At 38.3% G+C, this 17,527-nt stretch overlaps 1 protein-coding gene across 1 annotated transcript in view; it reads left to right on the top strand.

Moving 5' to 3' along the window:
• Window positions 1-17,527, top strand: part of TRPM3 (transient receptor potential cation channel subfamily M member 3) — a 466,869-nt gene that overhangs the window by 155,993 nt on the left and 293,349 nt on the right.

The raw sequence follows: 17,527 nt of genomic DNA, 5'->3' as shown, positions 1-17,527 counted from the left end.
GTTAGTTAATGCTATGAAAAAGTAATAAAAACAGAATGGTGAGATTTAAAGGGACTGGCAAGGCTAGGAGAGGGGCTCTGTTTTGTCCTTAGAAATTCAAGGCAGAATCTCAGGTGCCTTCTCACTTCCTTGTAAACAATATTTCTCTACTCTGCACATTAGAATCACCTGCGAGGTTTTAAAAAAATACCTCTGCTCATGATTCACCCCCTCAAAAGACTTTTTAATTAAGTATGATACCTTTAAGAGCAGAAAACAAATGTGGCCCAAAGAATGACGCTTACTTACTTCTGTTGATGCTTTAAGTTTAATGTAAAGCACGAACACGTCTACAGTGATTTCTGATCACTCATCTAGTTTTATTGAGGCTTTTATGTGGGTTTTTTCCCCTGTGAGCCAAGTGATCTGTCTCTGCACAATGCGAGAAGACAAAATCTGCCAAACATAAGTGAGCATAAACATTTCCTTGTAAACCACAAAAGATCATTGTTAAAATGTTAAAATTCAGGGGATTAATGTCGTTCTGACCATTGAAATCAGGAAATCTTAGGAAAGACTGAAGGTGCTATGAAATTGTGTTGTAATTTTTCTACCAAGTATCTCTTAATCGAGTCTTTCCTGCTGGGATAAGCTGTTAACATGGAAGAATTTGAATTGCTGTCAAATGCTATTATCATCCACTTTTAGCCATTAAGGTATGAGGGAGAAGGAAAGGGGGTGGGGGCATCTTTACTGGGAGAATCTAGATTAACTCTTTACTCAAGACCTCATTCCTTGAAGAGAAAAAAGAGATCAGAGAAAAAGAGGAGGAGAAAAAGGAAGGAAAGGAATGAGAAAATAAGAGAAAGTGGGAGTGTGGAAATAAAGGAGAGGGATGTGGGCTCTGTGGCCCAAAGCGATGGAGCTGACTCAGAAGTCAGAGGACAAAATAAAGGAACATTAGTGAAGCACATGCCTCGCTCCAAGGCTGTTTCTCTCTTAGGCTGGTGGCTTCCTTTTTGCTTAATGAAGGCAGGATTGTTCAAGCAGGGTGGTCATGTTGTCTGTTCTCTGGTTTTCATTCATCCATCTCCAGCCCTCCAACTACTTCCTTCTCTGTACTGCCAACTAGAGCAGAGGCCAGATTGAGCTTTCTTCTCTGTTACTTGTATAACCCTATGGAGTCATCTTTTTTTATGAAAAATTACTTTAAAATCATCATCATCCTTATGATGACTAATCCACAATAACATTATTATTCAGTATCAGACATTTTTGGAGACTTTGGGGCCTATACAAAATCTTTTAATCAAATGGTAAGATTTTATTTATTTATTTTTTTTGAGTTTCATAAAGTAAAAGAATGGTTTAATTTAGAAGCAAGTTTAGTAACTGTGACCTATGTTTGTGATGATGAGCTGGGATTTCAATCAGAAGTTAAGAAGATTTGCACGTAGTTAATAAAAATAACTTCTAATTCAATAAAACAAATATTTCCTCAGTCTTTTAGGGAAGGTTAACTCAGGTTGTTGAATGGAAGTGAGAAACCAATGGGGGATTTAATGTGAGGGCATACTGTGTGTTATGTAATCAAAGCGTTTTGTGTCAAAATTTTACTGAGTGTCATGGGAAAATGCAGTGGCAGTCAAATATTGAATTTCTATGTTCAAAAGATATGAAATCTATCAAAAAAGCCTTAAGAGAGTTTTCATGGAGTTAAATCCATGTAAGTTTCATGTCTGGAAAGTTCTAAATATGTAAAGAAAACCACATATAGGAAAAGCTGCTGCTTCAGTGAACACCTATCAGTCAGTCACCTCCTGTGAGTCATCTGGTCTCATTAAACCCATGACCCCTTGATGTGGGCATTGTCATCCATGTTTAACAATGAGGATGCTACATAAGTTAAGTGATTCAGCAAAACTCCCACAGTTAGTAGGCAGTAGAACCCATACAGGAATTCAGGTCTTGGACTCCACAAAGACCAAAAACTCCTTTCCATTTTACCATGTGACCCATTTATATATGGCCAGGTGCTTGTTACATTAGATCTTTAATCTCCAAAATCAGTGGTTCTCAAACTTTGATGAGTATGAGGATCACCTGGAGAACATGATGAAAATACGAATGCCCAGACTATGTCCTCCTTTAGTTCGTTTGACCTCTGTCTTCTTCATTAGCTCTCCATCAGAATTTGCGAATCACTGGTCAAAACCGTCCATATTAGAGATGATCGCCAGAGGTTAGTAGTTTGCCCAGGGGCAATGGTGGAGCCATTGGTGGAGGTCCAGATGGGAGCCATGACCCAACCCCAATCTGATCCCAAAGTCTGCTTCTGAACTTGAGTGCTGATGCCAGTGGAGATAGAAGGCAGGGAAGGCACATGCAACATAGAACTGGTCTTTGTTACTAAAGGAGATGGAAAAAATTATATGATCACAGATAAAAAAGAAAGTGAAGCCCTGTCCAGTGAATTTTCCAACAAGGTTTTGATCTCCAAGAGCCAGAGTTGATTTTCAAATAACTTGTATGGTGGGCCAATATGTTTGTTGGTGGTTGAGGTACCCATCTCTTCTTCCTGAATCTTGCCATCCTTTCCTTTTGCCTCTCCTATTGGATTTCTGTACATTTTTGGCATCAATTTGTTTGTCCATCTGTCCTTTGCCTTGAGACTCCCTAGCCTGAATGGTTAATTCAGCTGCCTATGTATGTATGTGTGTGTGTATCTAAACCTACATAAAAGACTTTGAGATTCCCAAGTTTAGCTCTAAAAAGAATGTCAAATAATGGTTCTGGGATAGAATTTTGAGAAGGAAGATTGTCTACTTTTTCAGAGGTCTGTTTCTGGAAAGTGTCTCAAAGGGTGGCCAGTTACTCCTGCTAGTGCCTGCTAAACCTGAGCTGCCATGATTTATTTGTCTCATAGATAAAAATCAAATGGCATCCAAAGAGAAGTTGAAAAGAATATGCAGTAAAATTTTAGAGAAAAAACCATACAGGTTTAGAACAAAATAAAAGATTTCCAAGGGCTTCCACTGATTCTTTTTGGAACTGATAGAGACTGGTTAGTTTTTTTTTTTTTTTTTTTTTTTTTTTTAAACAGATTTGGGGTTAGAAACCACTCGCTGAATTGTGGAGTCAAGATAAACAGTAATCAGATCTATTTTCCAAAGAGTCCAGTGAGTTCTCAGAAGGTGTCTGAGATTCAGGGGAATAAAATACGATCCAGATGCTATTTGGTACAATTCACTCCCCCTGGGTCTTTTGTAATGTGAAAAGAAAACTGATAGTTTGCCACCTGTAAAAAAAAATGCCCCTTACCTTTCTGAATCAGCCTGTGCATCAACAAAATCCACAGACCATGGGAGTGCCGCTCAGCCTAGGGCAGATATCCATCACACTGATACCCCACCCCCTCACATTTTGCCCCACACTACACAGTGACTTTCAAATTCCATTCTTGCATTCTTAGATGCAAGCTATTAGAAATCATTAAATGTCTGTTATTTTTTAAAAAGAGTCTTGATAAATACTTTAGCTACAATGATAACTAGATAACTGGTAGTCAGTTTTGTCCGTCGTAAAGACACAACAGCACTGGCTTTCCTCCACTTGTTTCAAATACAGACTAGCTGCTTCTCTCCTCAAACCCTTGCACCTGTGTTCCCTTAGCACTGAACTCCCTCCTTCCCTCCACTCTGCATCCCCGTCCCCAAACTTCTCATTGCTAACTCCTCATCCAGTTCAGTTTTAGCTCTATGGCCACCTCCTTAGAAAATCCTTTCCTGATTGTCATATGGAAACAGATCTGTGTCTTGGTGTTCTATTTGCTTTACACCATTTATATTGTACACCATTATATACATATATATATTTGGTTTACTTCCTTTGTTATATATACATTGTCTGTTTCCCTATAAGCCCCATAAGGGCAAGGAACACCCCACCAGCTAGCATTGCAGTTAGCATCTAGTAGATGCTCAAGAAATTCTGAATCAATGGACCAGTAAGACTAAGGGATTGAGATTGAGCCACTTCCTTGTCTCCATTCCCTACCCATTATTCTCCAATCATGCTGTCTCTATATTCTGATGGAATCCTAACAAAGTTTCAAAGAAACTCAGAGAATTTCAAAGACTCCTGCTTTGTCACTTCATAGCTTGGTGAACTTAGACAAAATATTTTACCTTTCTGTGTCTAAGTTTCCTCATCTATAAACTGGAGATAATAATTGTATCTACTTCAGAAGGTTGAAGTGAGTCTTAAATAAATTAACACTTGTTATATGCTTTTAAAAATAGCGGCTGGCAACATAAATTCTGGCCATTATTCCTCAGAATATAGTTGCCAAAGCTCCATACAGAGAGGGATTCTAGCACCTGCAGGAATCCTAAATTCGTTTCAGGAAGGTTGAAGCCACCCAGCTGAGAGTCAGTGCTGAGTGTTTTCAGGGCTGAGACATCATCTAGTTCCTCACTTTAGCTTCTTAACTTAAGCTAGAAAGCAGCTTACTGTAATTATAATGAAGAATCTGCCTCATCAAGCTGAATTCTTAAGGACTGTAAGCACAATATTTCCATGCCACCTTCATGCTTCAAGGAACACCACCTTATGTCATTAGCAGGATTAGTTAATTTTACCTTAGTAGATGGATACATTGAGGAGAAGGGACTCCCCAGGGCCAGAGAAAGAGTGAATAAAGATGCTTGGAAAAGGTTATAGCAACTCTATTTCATAATTCAGCACTCAGTTCATAAAGATTGAGCTGCCCCTCCTTTAGATTTCCTGTTCTCTCTCTCAATATAAATTTTAATTGGATTTATCTTAGGAGATTTCTCTTTTCAATCTTTCACTGGCAAAATCAACCCTTGTGGGTATGTCTGATCACTATAACCCAATTAGGGATTTCTTGATTTATCTCAAGAAACTGTTCCTCGAAGCATTAAGGTAAATCTCTCTGTTGCTATTCAAATCCTGTATTGCTTTAAGCAATTGGGCTGAGTAATATTTTCTCTACTGCTGAAATTAGAGCGATAAGTCATTAATCTTACTGAATAATTAACATATATGAGAAAAAGGAAGGAAGTACTATCAACTTCTGAGAGAAGTTTCAGGGACTGTTGGGTAATTAGCAACAATAGTCAGTGGAACCTCTTGCTCCCTTTGAAAAGTTACCGTCATCTATAAAGACAATAACTTTGGTGAGAGTTTTGGTAAAAAGCAACAACCTTAGACAAAACTGTAAAGGAAATAAAGCTCATTTTAGGTGTTCCCTGCCATCCCTTTCAGTCTTCTCTTTCCCTCCTTGCATAGCTGTTTTAAAGTAGAAAGCTGTTATTTGCAATGCCCCACTTCTCACAAGAGAGAGTGGCTCTGAAAAGCAGGTGTATTTTAACACATTAGTAGATGAATAAGGTGTCCCTTGCTTAGGTTATTGCATCATATGGGGTGAACCATAAAGAAACAAGTGTCTAATGGTGGAATTTCAGCCACTGAGACACCTTGATAGAGAAAAAGGAATAACATTACTGATAATTGGTAACATTTCATGATATGAAGGGGGCTGAAAATGTGGCATCACTATTTAAAGAATGTTCAAAGGATGAGTAATCTGCAAAGAAGACTAGGAAAGACTCAGCATAGAGATAGAAAGAAAACCAGGATTATGGAGACGTATTCACCAGATGCAGAGAGAGCATCAGGGAGGAAAGTGCAGTTAGCATGGGCAGATGTGCAGAGGCTCATAGAAGATGAGGCCCATAAAGTGTGCAGGAGTTAGTGACAAAGAGTTATTGGTGACCTTGAAGAGAGCAGGCTGAGGACTCAGTAAACTGAGAAGGGAACATAACCTGAGGAAGTGGAGATGATGTGGTTCCTACATGTTTGAATTGGCTCTTTGGAGTCTATCCAGATCTCTGTAGTTTTTGATGCAACCTCACTCAGCATCTCCAAACTTACAACAAAAACCCCTGAGCACTTTGGCTCCTTTGGCCCCAGTCTGAAGTGCCAAGCACCCCCTTACACCATTCTTGTGGTGTAGTCCCAGGTCCTATACCCCATCCCAGAAGATTTAGAAGTCCTAAAAGTGGTCTCTGAATTCTGCTCACTTACTGTACAGAATATACTGAAACATTGTAATAGGAGAAGAGGGGTTCTTATAGGAAAGGGGCAAATTAGAGAACAAATGCTCAGAAATCAACTGAGAGGTCAAATTTCCAAACATTATTAATAAGAGGAGTTCTTTAGAAGCGAGCCCTTCCCAAAACACTGCTAGCTTTTAGTCTGAGAATCTCAGCTGATTTCTGTGGGAGCTGGGAGAGTGACAGAGGATCACGGATACAATTGCTGGAGCACTCCTGCCCCAGGAACTTTGAAAGAGGATTTCACAGTCCACCCAGTAAGCATTCCAATCTCTGTTTAGGGTTGGCCACATTTTCAGTCAGTCACACTCTGAGGCTTCTTTTCTGGCAAAATATCTTTATAAAAGAGCCAATAAAATATGCTTATGTGTGTTCAATTTCTTTTAACGAAAGAACGTTAGTCTATTTTTTTTAAATGTTGGGTTTTGTTTGTTTTGGTTTGGGTTTTTTTGTCCACAGGAAAATGTGCACTTCTCTTAACTTTGGATATTTCTGTCTGTATTGTGTTACAAAGTTACTTTAGGAAGAATGAAATTAAATAATATAAAAAATTACCATGTTTACTGATTCCACTGTAGCATCTTCAAAAGACTAATTTTATACTGATAAAGAAATCTTGTCATTTAGAAATGGGTAGGCTGAGGGAGAGTTACCTAACAGATTTGCCCAAAGATGCTAGTTTATGGCCAAACTGAGAAGGAAAATGAGACAAGAGCATAAAACCTAAATCTAATTGCAAGCTCAGGGCCTGCTTCTCTGCCTATCCATACACTTTTAACTTTTTAAAACTTTTTCATTTTGAAATGTACAATTATGAAAAGAAGTAATCTCATCAACTCATGCCATGTGGTGAAGTTTCATCAGAATGTATAACAAAAGCCCATTAATTCTTTTAAAACTATTTCCAGCTCATGACGCATTTCCTTACTGCATTAATATTGAACAAAAGTATAAGATAATTGATGCCACAGGCTGATTTGCTTCCAAAGGTTTTTGAGATAGCAGAGATTGAAAATTGGTGATAAACCACGTATCTTTTGTATGGTCTGGAAAGCTGAGAGTCTGGAAGATCTTGACAGATACGAGTTTATAGCATAGAAATCCTATCTGAATTTCCTCCTAGATGCCAAGGCCTGGAGTCAGCTGAGCTAAGACCAAATGAGATTGATCTTGGTTTACTTCACTTACAGGGACAACTCTCCCCCCTGAGCAAAGAGTATAGTCATCCCTCTGTGTCCACGAATGCTCAAGTCTTCTATATAAAATGGCATACATAGTACTGTGAACACAGTCGGCCCTCCGTGTCTGCAGGTTCTGTAACTGCCTTTCTGCATCTGCAGATTCAACCTACCTGGTCTGCAGTTGCTTGAATCCGTGAATTTGAGACTCACGGATATTAAGGATGGACTGTATATCCCATCAAGTCATAACTAAAATCTATTTACTGAGTCAAGAGAACACTAAGCATAGGATATAGACATCTCATGAGTGCTTTTGAGGGGTAAATATTGTAGCTTTCAGCTCCTATGAATCATTGTCCAAAACACCAGCAGGCTGGTAGTGATCAAACTATTACCTTCTGATTTCCACTCCTCCAGTAACCCATTAGTGGTCTCTGAATAAATCACTTATTTCCCGCTGAGCTTTCCCTGTTTCTACCATTTCAGCCTGGATTTCCTTATCTGATTCCAAAGTGTTAATTAAACATTTTTGTCAAGAGCTGTAGAGTACAGAATCCCATTCTTAGCCAAAGTTTTGCAGGGGGTGGACAAAATTCTTTCCTTCCATGGAAAATTCAATGGCTCCAGGTCTTCACACAGAATTTAATGAATGGGGTTAAATGAAGTTTTTGTTTTGTTTTTCTTTTTTAGAAATCCTAAAAAACTGAATCAAAGCAAAGCAATACTATTGTTCACATCTAAAGACATTTACTGCATTTATTGAACTTGCAGTACATTTATGCTACACAGTCAACTTTTAAAACCTTGAGGGCTGACAACTGGAAATTATAAAGTTACTTCCATGGAGTGGTTGCCCCAAAAAAGCTCTGTCTCCTCTGTTTTGCACCCTAAGTTAATCCTATTGCTATGACAATGCCAGGTGTCTTTGGCATCAGAAATCTTTTGAAGGAAGGGAGATGCATAAATGCACGAGTATTTGCAGGCCTTGTTGTTCTGCCAGTAACTGGACCACTAAAACTCCTTTGCCTAAGCTGTGCAGCTTTGAAGCACACTAGAGCAAATTTGGAAATGGGTTACTGTTTTGAATAAATCGCAAGCATACCTAAAGACATTAGGACGTGGAGCATTTATCATGCTGGGGGAGGAAATCTCTTTACTCTTTTTAAAAAGTTCACAAATATAAACAAGATTATGTTTAAGTCTCATCTAGAAAACTTATTTAAGTGTCTACCTATTCTTAGAAATCAGACTAACTATTTGACACAGCTAGTTTGTCAAGGTTCCTGTTGCCCAGTGACCCAGACAGATATGTAGGACACACATCAGTGAGGGAAGGATGTGAAGTAGGTACAAAAACGTAATGGATAATATCATGCATTTTCAGTATACACAGGCCAAATTTTAGGTATGTTTGCAGGCAATATGTAAAGGGTGAACTGCTTCCTATTTAGATAGTACTATCTTTGAATATATATACCTGTTAGATAACAACAAGTCAACTTTGCTATTTAAAGTATCCCCAGCATTCATTCTTTACTTCTTCCAACATTGATTGAACAGCGTGGTACTCTAGCGTCATAGTAGGCACTGACAGTGATTCCAAAAATGAATTGGGTCCTTTGCCCTTGAGGTGCTCAAAGTCTAGTGGGGAAGACAAATCAGTTAACAGACTACTCAAATACAACCCAGAAAGTATTACAATGGAGGTATGTTCAAAATGTCAAGAGTTCTAAAAGCCTAGAGAAGACAGAAAAACCATATGCCTAGAGAATTGAGGAAGTCTTCACAGAAAAGAATATTTCCATTGGGTGCAGGGGAGTTAATGAGGTAGATAAGAGAAGCAGTGGGTGTAAAAGGGGGCAGAAAGGGATGGGGTGGAGATCACAGTGTAGTTGCAAAGTAGGGCATAGAGAAGTGACGGAAGATGAGACTATGAAGTAGATTGGGGCCCAACTATGAATTTGCATTTCATTTTCTGAGAACTTGATACCTTGCGAAAAGCCTTCTAGACTACAAATTTCTCACCTACAAAGTTTGTATAAGCCCACGAATCCCACCTGTTTTCTCTGGTCATTTCATGGAACAATTCATAAAATCTCAGCTTAAATTTCCCACTTAGTTACGTGTAAATTACATTTCCCATGGACCTCAACTGCATACCTCCTCATTAAAAACACACATGGAGGGGAAAAGCACACACATAGGCAAAAGAAACAAAGATATTTGACATTTAAACTGAGAGAGAAGAGAGTTTTATTGTAGTAAGCATCTTATATGAATTATCCTGTTTAATTCTTCCAAGTCTATGGTGGCAGGTATTATTAATTCCTCATTTTTAGGATGAGGAGGTTGAGAAAATTGATGCTTAGTATAATTAAATAGCCCAAATTCACCATCATAATAACTTTGCATGTGATACTTAATGTATTACACAATGTATTGTAAGTACACTTAATATATACACCATATATGTATATTTCATATGTTGTTTATCTTTATCTTCACAAACCTATGAAATCATATTTTATTCCTATTTAGTGATGAGGAAACTGAGGCTAAGAAAGACTAAATAAATTGCTTATGATAGAACTGGGATTTGAACCCAAGTCTGGCTGATTCCCAAATCTATTTTTTCCCTGTTACTGTCACTTTTGCTCAGAAAGCAAACCTGAAATGCTCTCGCGTTTTTCCCAGGACTACTCGTAGAATCATCAAGTATTATATTTTCTTGCCAGATCCTCCCAGTATCCTTCCATATTGTAGATTTATCTTCTGTGTCTTCTTTGTTATTCCTGAGTCTACCTGGGACTCAGCACATCTTAATGTTGTATTGTGTGTTCCAAGGATTTTGGCACACTTGAAAAAGATTTTGATAACATACATGTTTTGGACACCCAGGGAAAGTTTTTTTGTTATCCAGATGTCTCCAACAGAGCTTTAGCCTGAAGTTTTGCAGACAACATTATGTGTAGTTCACAGATGAGGAAACTGAGGCTCCAAGATACTCAAGCCCCTTCCTAACATCATGTATGTAGTAAGTTACAAAATGGTATTTGACCCCAGTTGCATCTCTCAGGCCCTGAAGCTCATGCTCTTCCCATTTTGCCTGAACAGCTAAATATATAGATGCCTGCAGAGATGGGGGCAATTAGTTTAGAATCAAGATCTCCAAAATAACTTCTACGCTTCTAAGCAGTGTATTTATTATCTTGGAATTAAGAGAGTCTCAAGAACGTTCTTAATAAAAAAAAAATACTGCTTATAAATACTTTTAGAAACTATTAATTAGTGGGAGGTGGGAAAGTGGCTCTTGAACTGAAAGTAGACAGGAGGTAGCTTAACCTGAGGGGAATGAATGGTAGCCAGAAGGAAAAGAGAGACCCAACTGTTTGTGCCTGCCCCATACTTTTGCCCTCAATCACTCTGGCTGGCAGGTCCTCTCAGGTGCTGAGGTGCTGTGACATTGCCAAATCTCTCTTTTTTGTATAAAATGAGGGACCTCAGACTCTGTGCCCAAGCCTTTGAAACTCTGGTAAGAAGAGCACAGGAGAAAAGTATTCAGAAAGTCCTTGCAAATAGCAAAGATCATTAAACTAACCACTGGAAGTTGGCAACAAAGAAAGTATATAATAAAACATAGTTTCTCTCTCCATGAGAAAATCTTAATGTGCTTTTCTAAGCTACAAAATTAAATTGGAAGATTTGGATGCCTTTAAGTCTTTGCTAGTTGCATTAAGATCCCTTTATCTTCTCTCATGCTATGAATTTATTGAAATTTCATCTGTTAGTCTACACAACTATCTTGACAGGTGCTCTGTGGATGGCGTTTACCAGTATCATTCAGGGACTGTTCAATAATGTCTTATCTGCAGCTTAATATATTTTCACCTCTTACGTGCAGAATATGATAATATGAAAGTACATTTGAATTTCCATAAAAATGTAAGGAGATACTCGCTCTTAGGCTTCCATATAAGAGAACTTTTCTTTGGTCCCTCCAACATCCTGTGAAAAGAGGACTAGAGTCCAATAAATTCAGATACAAAGTGATGATAAACAGGAAAATGTTTCAATATGTCAGTAATAACTTACAGTACAAAACCTTGATAAGTAAGACTGAGCCCTTCAACTATGACAGTCAAGGAGAATACTAGAATAAATTTTCATGTTACCTGAAATGGAATTGCCTTAGATATGGTGCATTTTCAGGTTAGGACTTAACCTCTAAGCTGGAAATTTTCTGATTAAATCCAATGCCTGCCATGGGGAGAGCTGTCAACACAAGTTTCCTCTGGTTGGAAGATTTAGTTGACGCGTTCTGCAGTGTGGGTATTTGCGATCTCAGATCTGTGAGGTTGCTGACATCTTTGAAAATTTAGTCTTAAAATGCCTTCCCTAAGCACACCCAGGACTGATTTTGCCCACCAGTTTAAAGTGTGTTCAGGAGCAACACAGCCAAGTGCATATACATAATTTACTTAGTCTTATGATATCCGTAAGTAAATTACAGCAAGTTTGAAAAGCTGCTTAAAAACAATAGGTCATAGAGACATGGTTCTGCTAACTTCTATTATTGAAGCCTCATACTGGGATGTGAGTTGAGTTAGAAAGTGCCTCTATGTTTCTTTGAAGCAGTACTACATGAGGAAAAAGTTGTAGCTCTTTTTCCAGGTTGTTTAAGATCTAAAAATGTAGACCTGCCTTTGTTATCTGCCTGCCTCTTTTTCAAATGCTTCATTTGGGCAGAGCCTCCTTTTCATTGTTTGGTGAGTCTCTCTCTGGAACCACATGTAGTCACATGGTTTGGCAAAAGACTAGTGTTCATACATTAGTATCTTTGAATTATGTAACTTCAAATCTTTACAAATAAATACAGATAACTTCACAAACAAATACATTAGTTTGGGATAGACCTGAAATATTTTACCAGTTCTGCTTTGTCTCACTTTGGTCTTGGGGACACCTCACTCTGAAGATCACACAAGCCCCCAAACCCAGATTTGTAATTTATTTCTATTTCTGGTCAAATTAAAAAGTTGAAAAGGAAACCATTATAGGTCATCTACTTGTCAGTATTATTGGTCATCAATCTCTTTACCAGCAGCCTGTGGATTATTTTTGGTCTTCTTGAAACCAGGATGACTTTTCTGTGTGGATTAGTAATAGTTGTTTGAGGTATGCAGATTGTAGATGGATTTTTAAAGGTGGTTAAGATTTTTGTGTGTGTTTGTTTGTTTTTTCCGAGCATACCTTTTTCTTTTCTAGTTATGAGTGGAGCATAAGATGTCTTATGAAAACTGAGCCCTCACCTAAACTGACGCTGTTTTCAGAGAAATTGGACTGGTCTTGTTTCCACATTGTACACAATTTCTGAACCCAGGAAAGGTGCTGTTCTCCAAGTCCTAATTGTGTTGAAAGGAACTTCTAACTTACATTGACAGTGAGAAATTTATCTCCATTGGGCTAACTAAAAGGAGATATTACACTGCCTCTTCCATCTGCACATTAAATGATTTTGGAAAATGGGTCACTGCTAATATTCTAGCCATCCAATCCATATTCAACCAACATTTGTTCTGTGAATCGACCATAGAAACAATAATTAAGAATCTGTATAGTGACTCATAATCTTTTTGTAACTACCCTGTTTAAGAACCACCTCTGATTCTCACAGCCTCCCCCAAAACATTTACCTCTATGTCTTTAGGAAAAACGTCTGGTTTAATACACCATTGCTGTAGGGTAGTGATTCATCATTTATTTCCCTGAGGTATCCCCAAAACACATTGTTTCCATCAATACTCAGCAAAGATTGGTTTTGTATTTGAAGTATGCTGTCTCATTTTCAGGTTCAATTTTGGGCCTGTGAGCAATTTGAATAACATCAATGTGCAAAGTAGACTTCATTGAACACTCTTAAGCAAGCCTGCTCTAATCAATCAAAAGTTATAATTTGCTATGTAGCCAATTTAAATGTTGGAAAGACAGCACCATCTGCTGGAAAGGGGCAGGTAGGGAAACATATGTTAGCCAAGTATTGGAGAATGTGAAGACCAAAACCCTTGACTGGCTCCAGTCTGTGCATATTCATGTTCAAGTAATTCATGTTATGAATTGGCAGTTGTGTTACTTCAGTGATGATGATGCTTTATGGTTCAGTGGAAAGAGCACAGAGTAAAAGTAGGCTTCTGGTTCTGGTTCAGCCTTCATTTATTTTTTTTTAATCCATGTAACCTTGAGAAAATCACTTCTTTAAAATAAGCATTCTTTATATGGATCTTGGGGGTGAGTGGGCAATAGTACCTAAGCTTCCTCCCTTACATTGGTCAGCTGGGAGGATGATTTTTAAACTGCTTTGTACTCTATAAATCACATTGGAGCTGTAAAATATAAGTGTTAGTGTTAGCAGATCAAATTTTAATTCAGCAAGATGCAGTAGAAACAGAGCAGGCCTGATGAGTACTCTAATACACTGCCCACTGTTAATTGGGAAAGTAATTTGGCAAAAAGAGAAAGAGCTTTAAAAACATTCATTTAGTTTGACTCAGTAATTGTACTTCTAGGAATCCATCCAAAGAAAATCATTAGACACATGGAAATAGATTTATCGTCAAGAACATTCATACTAGCATTATTTACGATGTTGAAATACTGGAAATGCAACTGATGATCATCAGTAAGGAATAAGTAAATCCCATGATAGGATAGTGTGCAGCATTAAACACCATGTTTTGAAGACTAATGATATGAGGAAATATGTGTAATTTAATTATAAGTGAAAAATATAGGATGTGAAAGTGGATGACCAGTGTGATGATAATTTTGGAAGGAAAAAGAAAAGAAGGAATCAAGGAAGAAAGAGAGATATTGATGGATACACAACAACATGTCAACAGCATTTATCTCCGTTAAGACCGTCAACAACTGTTGACGTGGACTGTATAATTCCTTGTTGTGTATGGTGGGGAGGATAGTTAGCAGCGTCCCTGACCTCTACCCACTGGATGCCGCAGCACCACTTCCCCCATGTGTGACAACCACAGACGTCTCCAGGCATTGCCAAATGTCCTCTGAGAGCCAGAAATCACCCTCAATTGAGAACCACTGGTTTAAAGGAACGTAGTGAAAAATTACCAAGTGATTTCTTTACTCGTACATATTCTAAGCCCAGTTTGATAAATAAGCTGGTTGTAGTAATCAAATGGGAAAGTGGAGAGTAACTTACTGGCTCTCCAGGGTCTTGCCTAAAGGAAATTCTTGGGAAGTGGATTTGACATCTGGTATGAGAACTCACAGGAGATACATATCTATACACAGACTGAAAAAAAAAAGATTTCTGACTTAACCTTTCAGAACTTAGGCATTTTCCCTTTGTACCAGCTACATTACTTTGTGGTCATTTCTTGGCAAAGGAGACTCAATTCTCATCGCTGACAGGTGATGATGAGTAACTTATTTTTTCCTTCTTTTCACTTTCTACATGTTCTGTATTTTTCTACGATGAATGTGAATTAATTTGTTATCAGAAAAAAAAATTAAATGTGTAAAGAAACCCTTGGAGCAGGCAGGGAAGCAAATGCTCTAATCCGGTCTAGTGTTGTTCTGATGAATTCATCTTCTCTTTGTATCCCTTCCATCATCTTAAAATAGGACAAACCCTGCATAATTACCATAGTAAATAAGAACATGTGTTGAAAAGTACAAAATGCTATGAAAATGAAAACACATAGTTATCTTTAAAAACATTTATCTTCAGATTTTCCTGGCTGCTTTTTCATTAATTAGTTTATCTAAATTGTCAAATTAATAAATCAAGAAAGTTTTAGGCTCCAGTTCATTGTTCCTGGACAGGTACCATAGTTGATAGTAGGCCGAACAGTCTAATCCACTTACAAAGTCAAAGTCAGAAAAACAAATCACTTCTATTCTTGGTGGGCATTATTTTTGATAAGCAGATTAATTGCACTGTTTCCACTGAGTCATAGCAGATGTGCTTCTGTTGAACATGGTTACAGAGTCCATTCTTTCCTCAGGCTCCAAATATTACATTCTGTCTAATCTAACATGCTGGCTACCTGCAAAATCTCCATTTGAAAAATAACCTCTTTGGAGATCAATATGTGGAGAGAAAACAAGCCTGAGACCACTTAGCTGCACGACAATAACCGAAATCAAATAAAAATGAGCAGGCTGTTTCCCTTTCCAATTTTTCGAAATGAGATTTTCTCACCAGTGGAATATCAGTGTGTGAAGGCTTGGCCACAAGCTAAGTTCAAGGAGTTGCAATAAATTCAGAAGGCAATGATTTAGTAGAAAAATGGTAATCAAAGTAAAGTATTATGTATCTTCAAATACAGTAGAGCGAATATCTGCAGACCTGCAAAGGTGCAAAAATGTGAAGACTGACTTTCTGCTATTTTAACCCGTTTTTTAAACAGCTTTATCAAAGTATAACTTACTTGACATTAAATTAATTCGTTTTAAGTATGCTATTACATAATTTTTCGGAAATGTACAGAACTACAATCAGCACACCAGTTGAACTTCTTTTTGAGACCTAACATAGCTGATTGTCCACGTCACATTTTAATAGCCTATAGTATGGAGACATTTATGTGTAGTTGAGGACAGAAGCTGGAGAGGTAGTATGTATTTAGAATTGAATCTCTTTTGCCAAGAAGTGACTATACAGGAATGTGGTTAATGCAAAGGGGGAAAGATGCTAAAGTTCTTAAGAGTCGTATCTCAGAAAATCTTCTTGCCATCCGTGCATAGATGGGTATCTCCTAAGAGTCCTTCTTGCCAGATGTCAAATCCACTTCCCAAGAACTTTCTTTAGGCAAGACCCTGGAGAACCAGTAACTTAACTCTCCACTTTTCCTGCTTGATTCCTACAACCAACGTATCAATCAAGCTGGACTTAGCAATGTAGAAGTACAGAAATAACTTTATTTTTTACTACTTTTCTTCAACCCAGTAGTTCTCAACTAAGGATGATCCCTCACCCCATCTTAGGGTATGTTTAACCATGTCCAGAGTCATTTTTGAGTATCACACCCAGGGGGGTGCTAATGGCATCTAGTCGGTAGAGGTTAGGAATGTTACAAAACATCTCACATTGCACAGGATATCCTCCCCTCCCCCCGACACACACAACAAAGAAGTATTCTGCCCAAAATATCAACATTGCCAAGGTTTAGACACCCTCCTGTAAACTCACTTCTTGCATCTGCTGGTCCCCATCATGGACAAAGTTTCAGGCAGAATACATATCTTCTCCAGTCATTTTATGATAATAAAAAGTCCTGTGGTCACTTTCAAGCATTTAAGGGTTCACTCTAAGCAAATAACCAAATAATTGCAGTCTCATCTGGTCAAATATCAAAACTTACAAACTTATTTGGAGTGAACATTTTCCCCATGTTACTCAAGCCTGCTGGAAACCTGCAGCAGGAAAGGAGCATGGTTAGCTGATTCTTCTTTCCTATCTTGTCTTGCTTTCTGGTCCCTGGGCTGCTGTTTCTATACCCTTTGAGGTCCAGCCCAAGTGGTCAGGATATTACATGACTGCACAGTTGCAATCTGGCATCCAGTGCTCTCTGGTATAATGCTTGGACAATACAAACTTTTCCATTCATGGGACTCCTTTCCTGTTTCTTTAGAGCATATTCTCCACTCCAGATCCCTAAGGTCTTCTCCAACTTCTTTGCTTCAGGCAGTGTCTTTCCTCCTCTGGCTGTCGACTTATAATCCCCCATTAGTATCTTGCTCTTCCACTGCTCATTCCTCTCCTGGGGAGTTTCACTCATCACTCCAGGTGCTCTTCTGTGAGGATTTTAAGACATCCTCAGGCCAGCTCCCATTCATGGGGTCCAGAGTTGGTTCCTAAGTGTATTAGTTATCTATGGCTATGTAACAAATTATCCCAGAACTTAGTTGTTTAAAAAAACAACACTTATTATCTAAGTTTCTGTGGTTCCAGAATCCAGGTATGACTTAGCTGTATTCTCTGGCTTAGAGTTTCTCACCAGACCACGGTTTCAAGGTGTTGGCTGGGGCTGCTGTCTCATCTTAAAGCTCTATTGGGAAAGGATCCTCATCCAGGCTCTTGGAAGTTGTTGTTGGCAAGTTCAGTTTCATGCTGTTGCACAAAGGCCCCTCTCAGTTCCCTGCCATATGGGTCTTGCCATATGGCAACTCACAACATGGCAGCTTGCTTCATCAGAG

The sequence above is a fragment of the Camelus ferus genome, chromosome 4 (genome assembly GCF_009834535.1).
Source record: "Camelus ferus isolate YT-003-E chromosome 4, BCGSAC_Cfer_1.0, whole genome shotgun sequence".
Classification (NCBI taxonomy): Eukaryota; Metazoa; Chordata; class Mammalia; order Artiodactyla; family Camelidae; genus Camelus; species Camelus ferus.
This window is presented reverse-complemented; position numbering and strand designations above follow the sequence as displayed.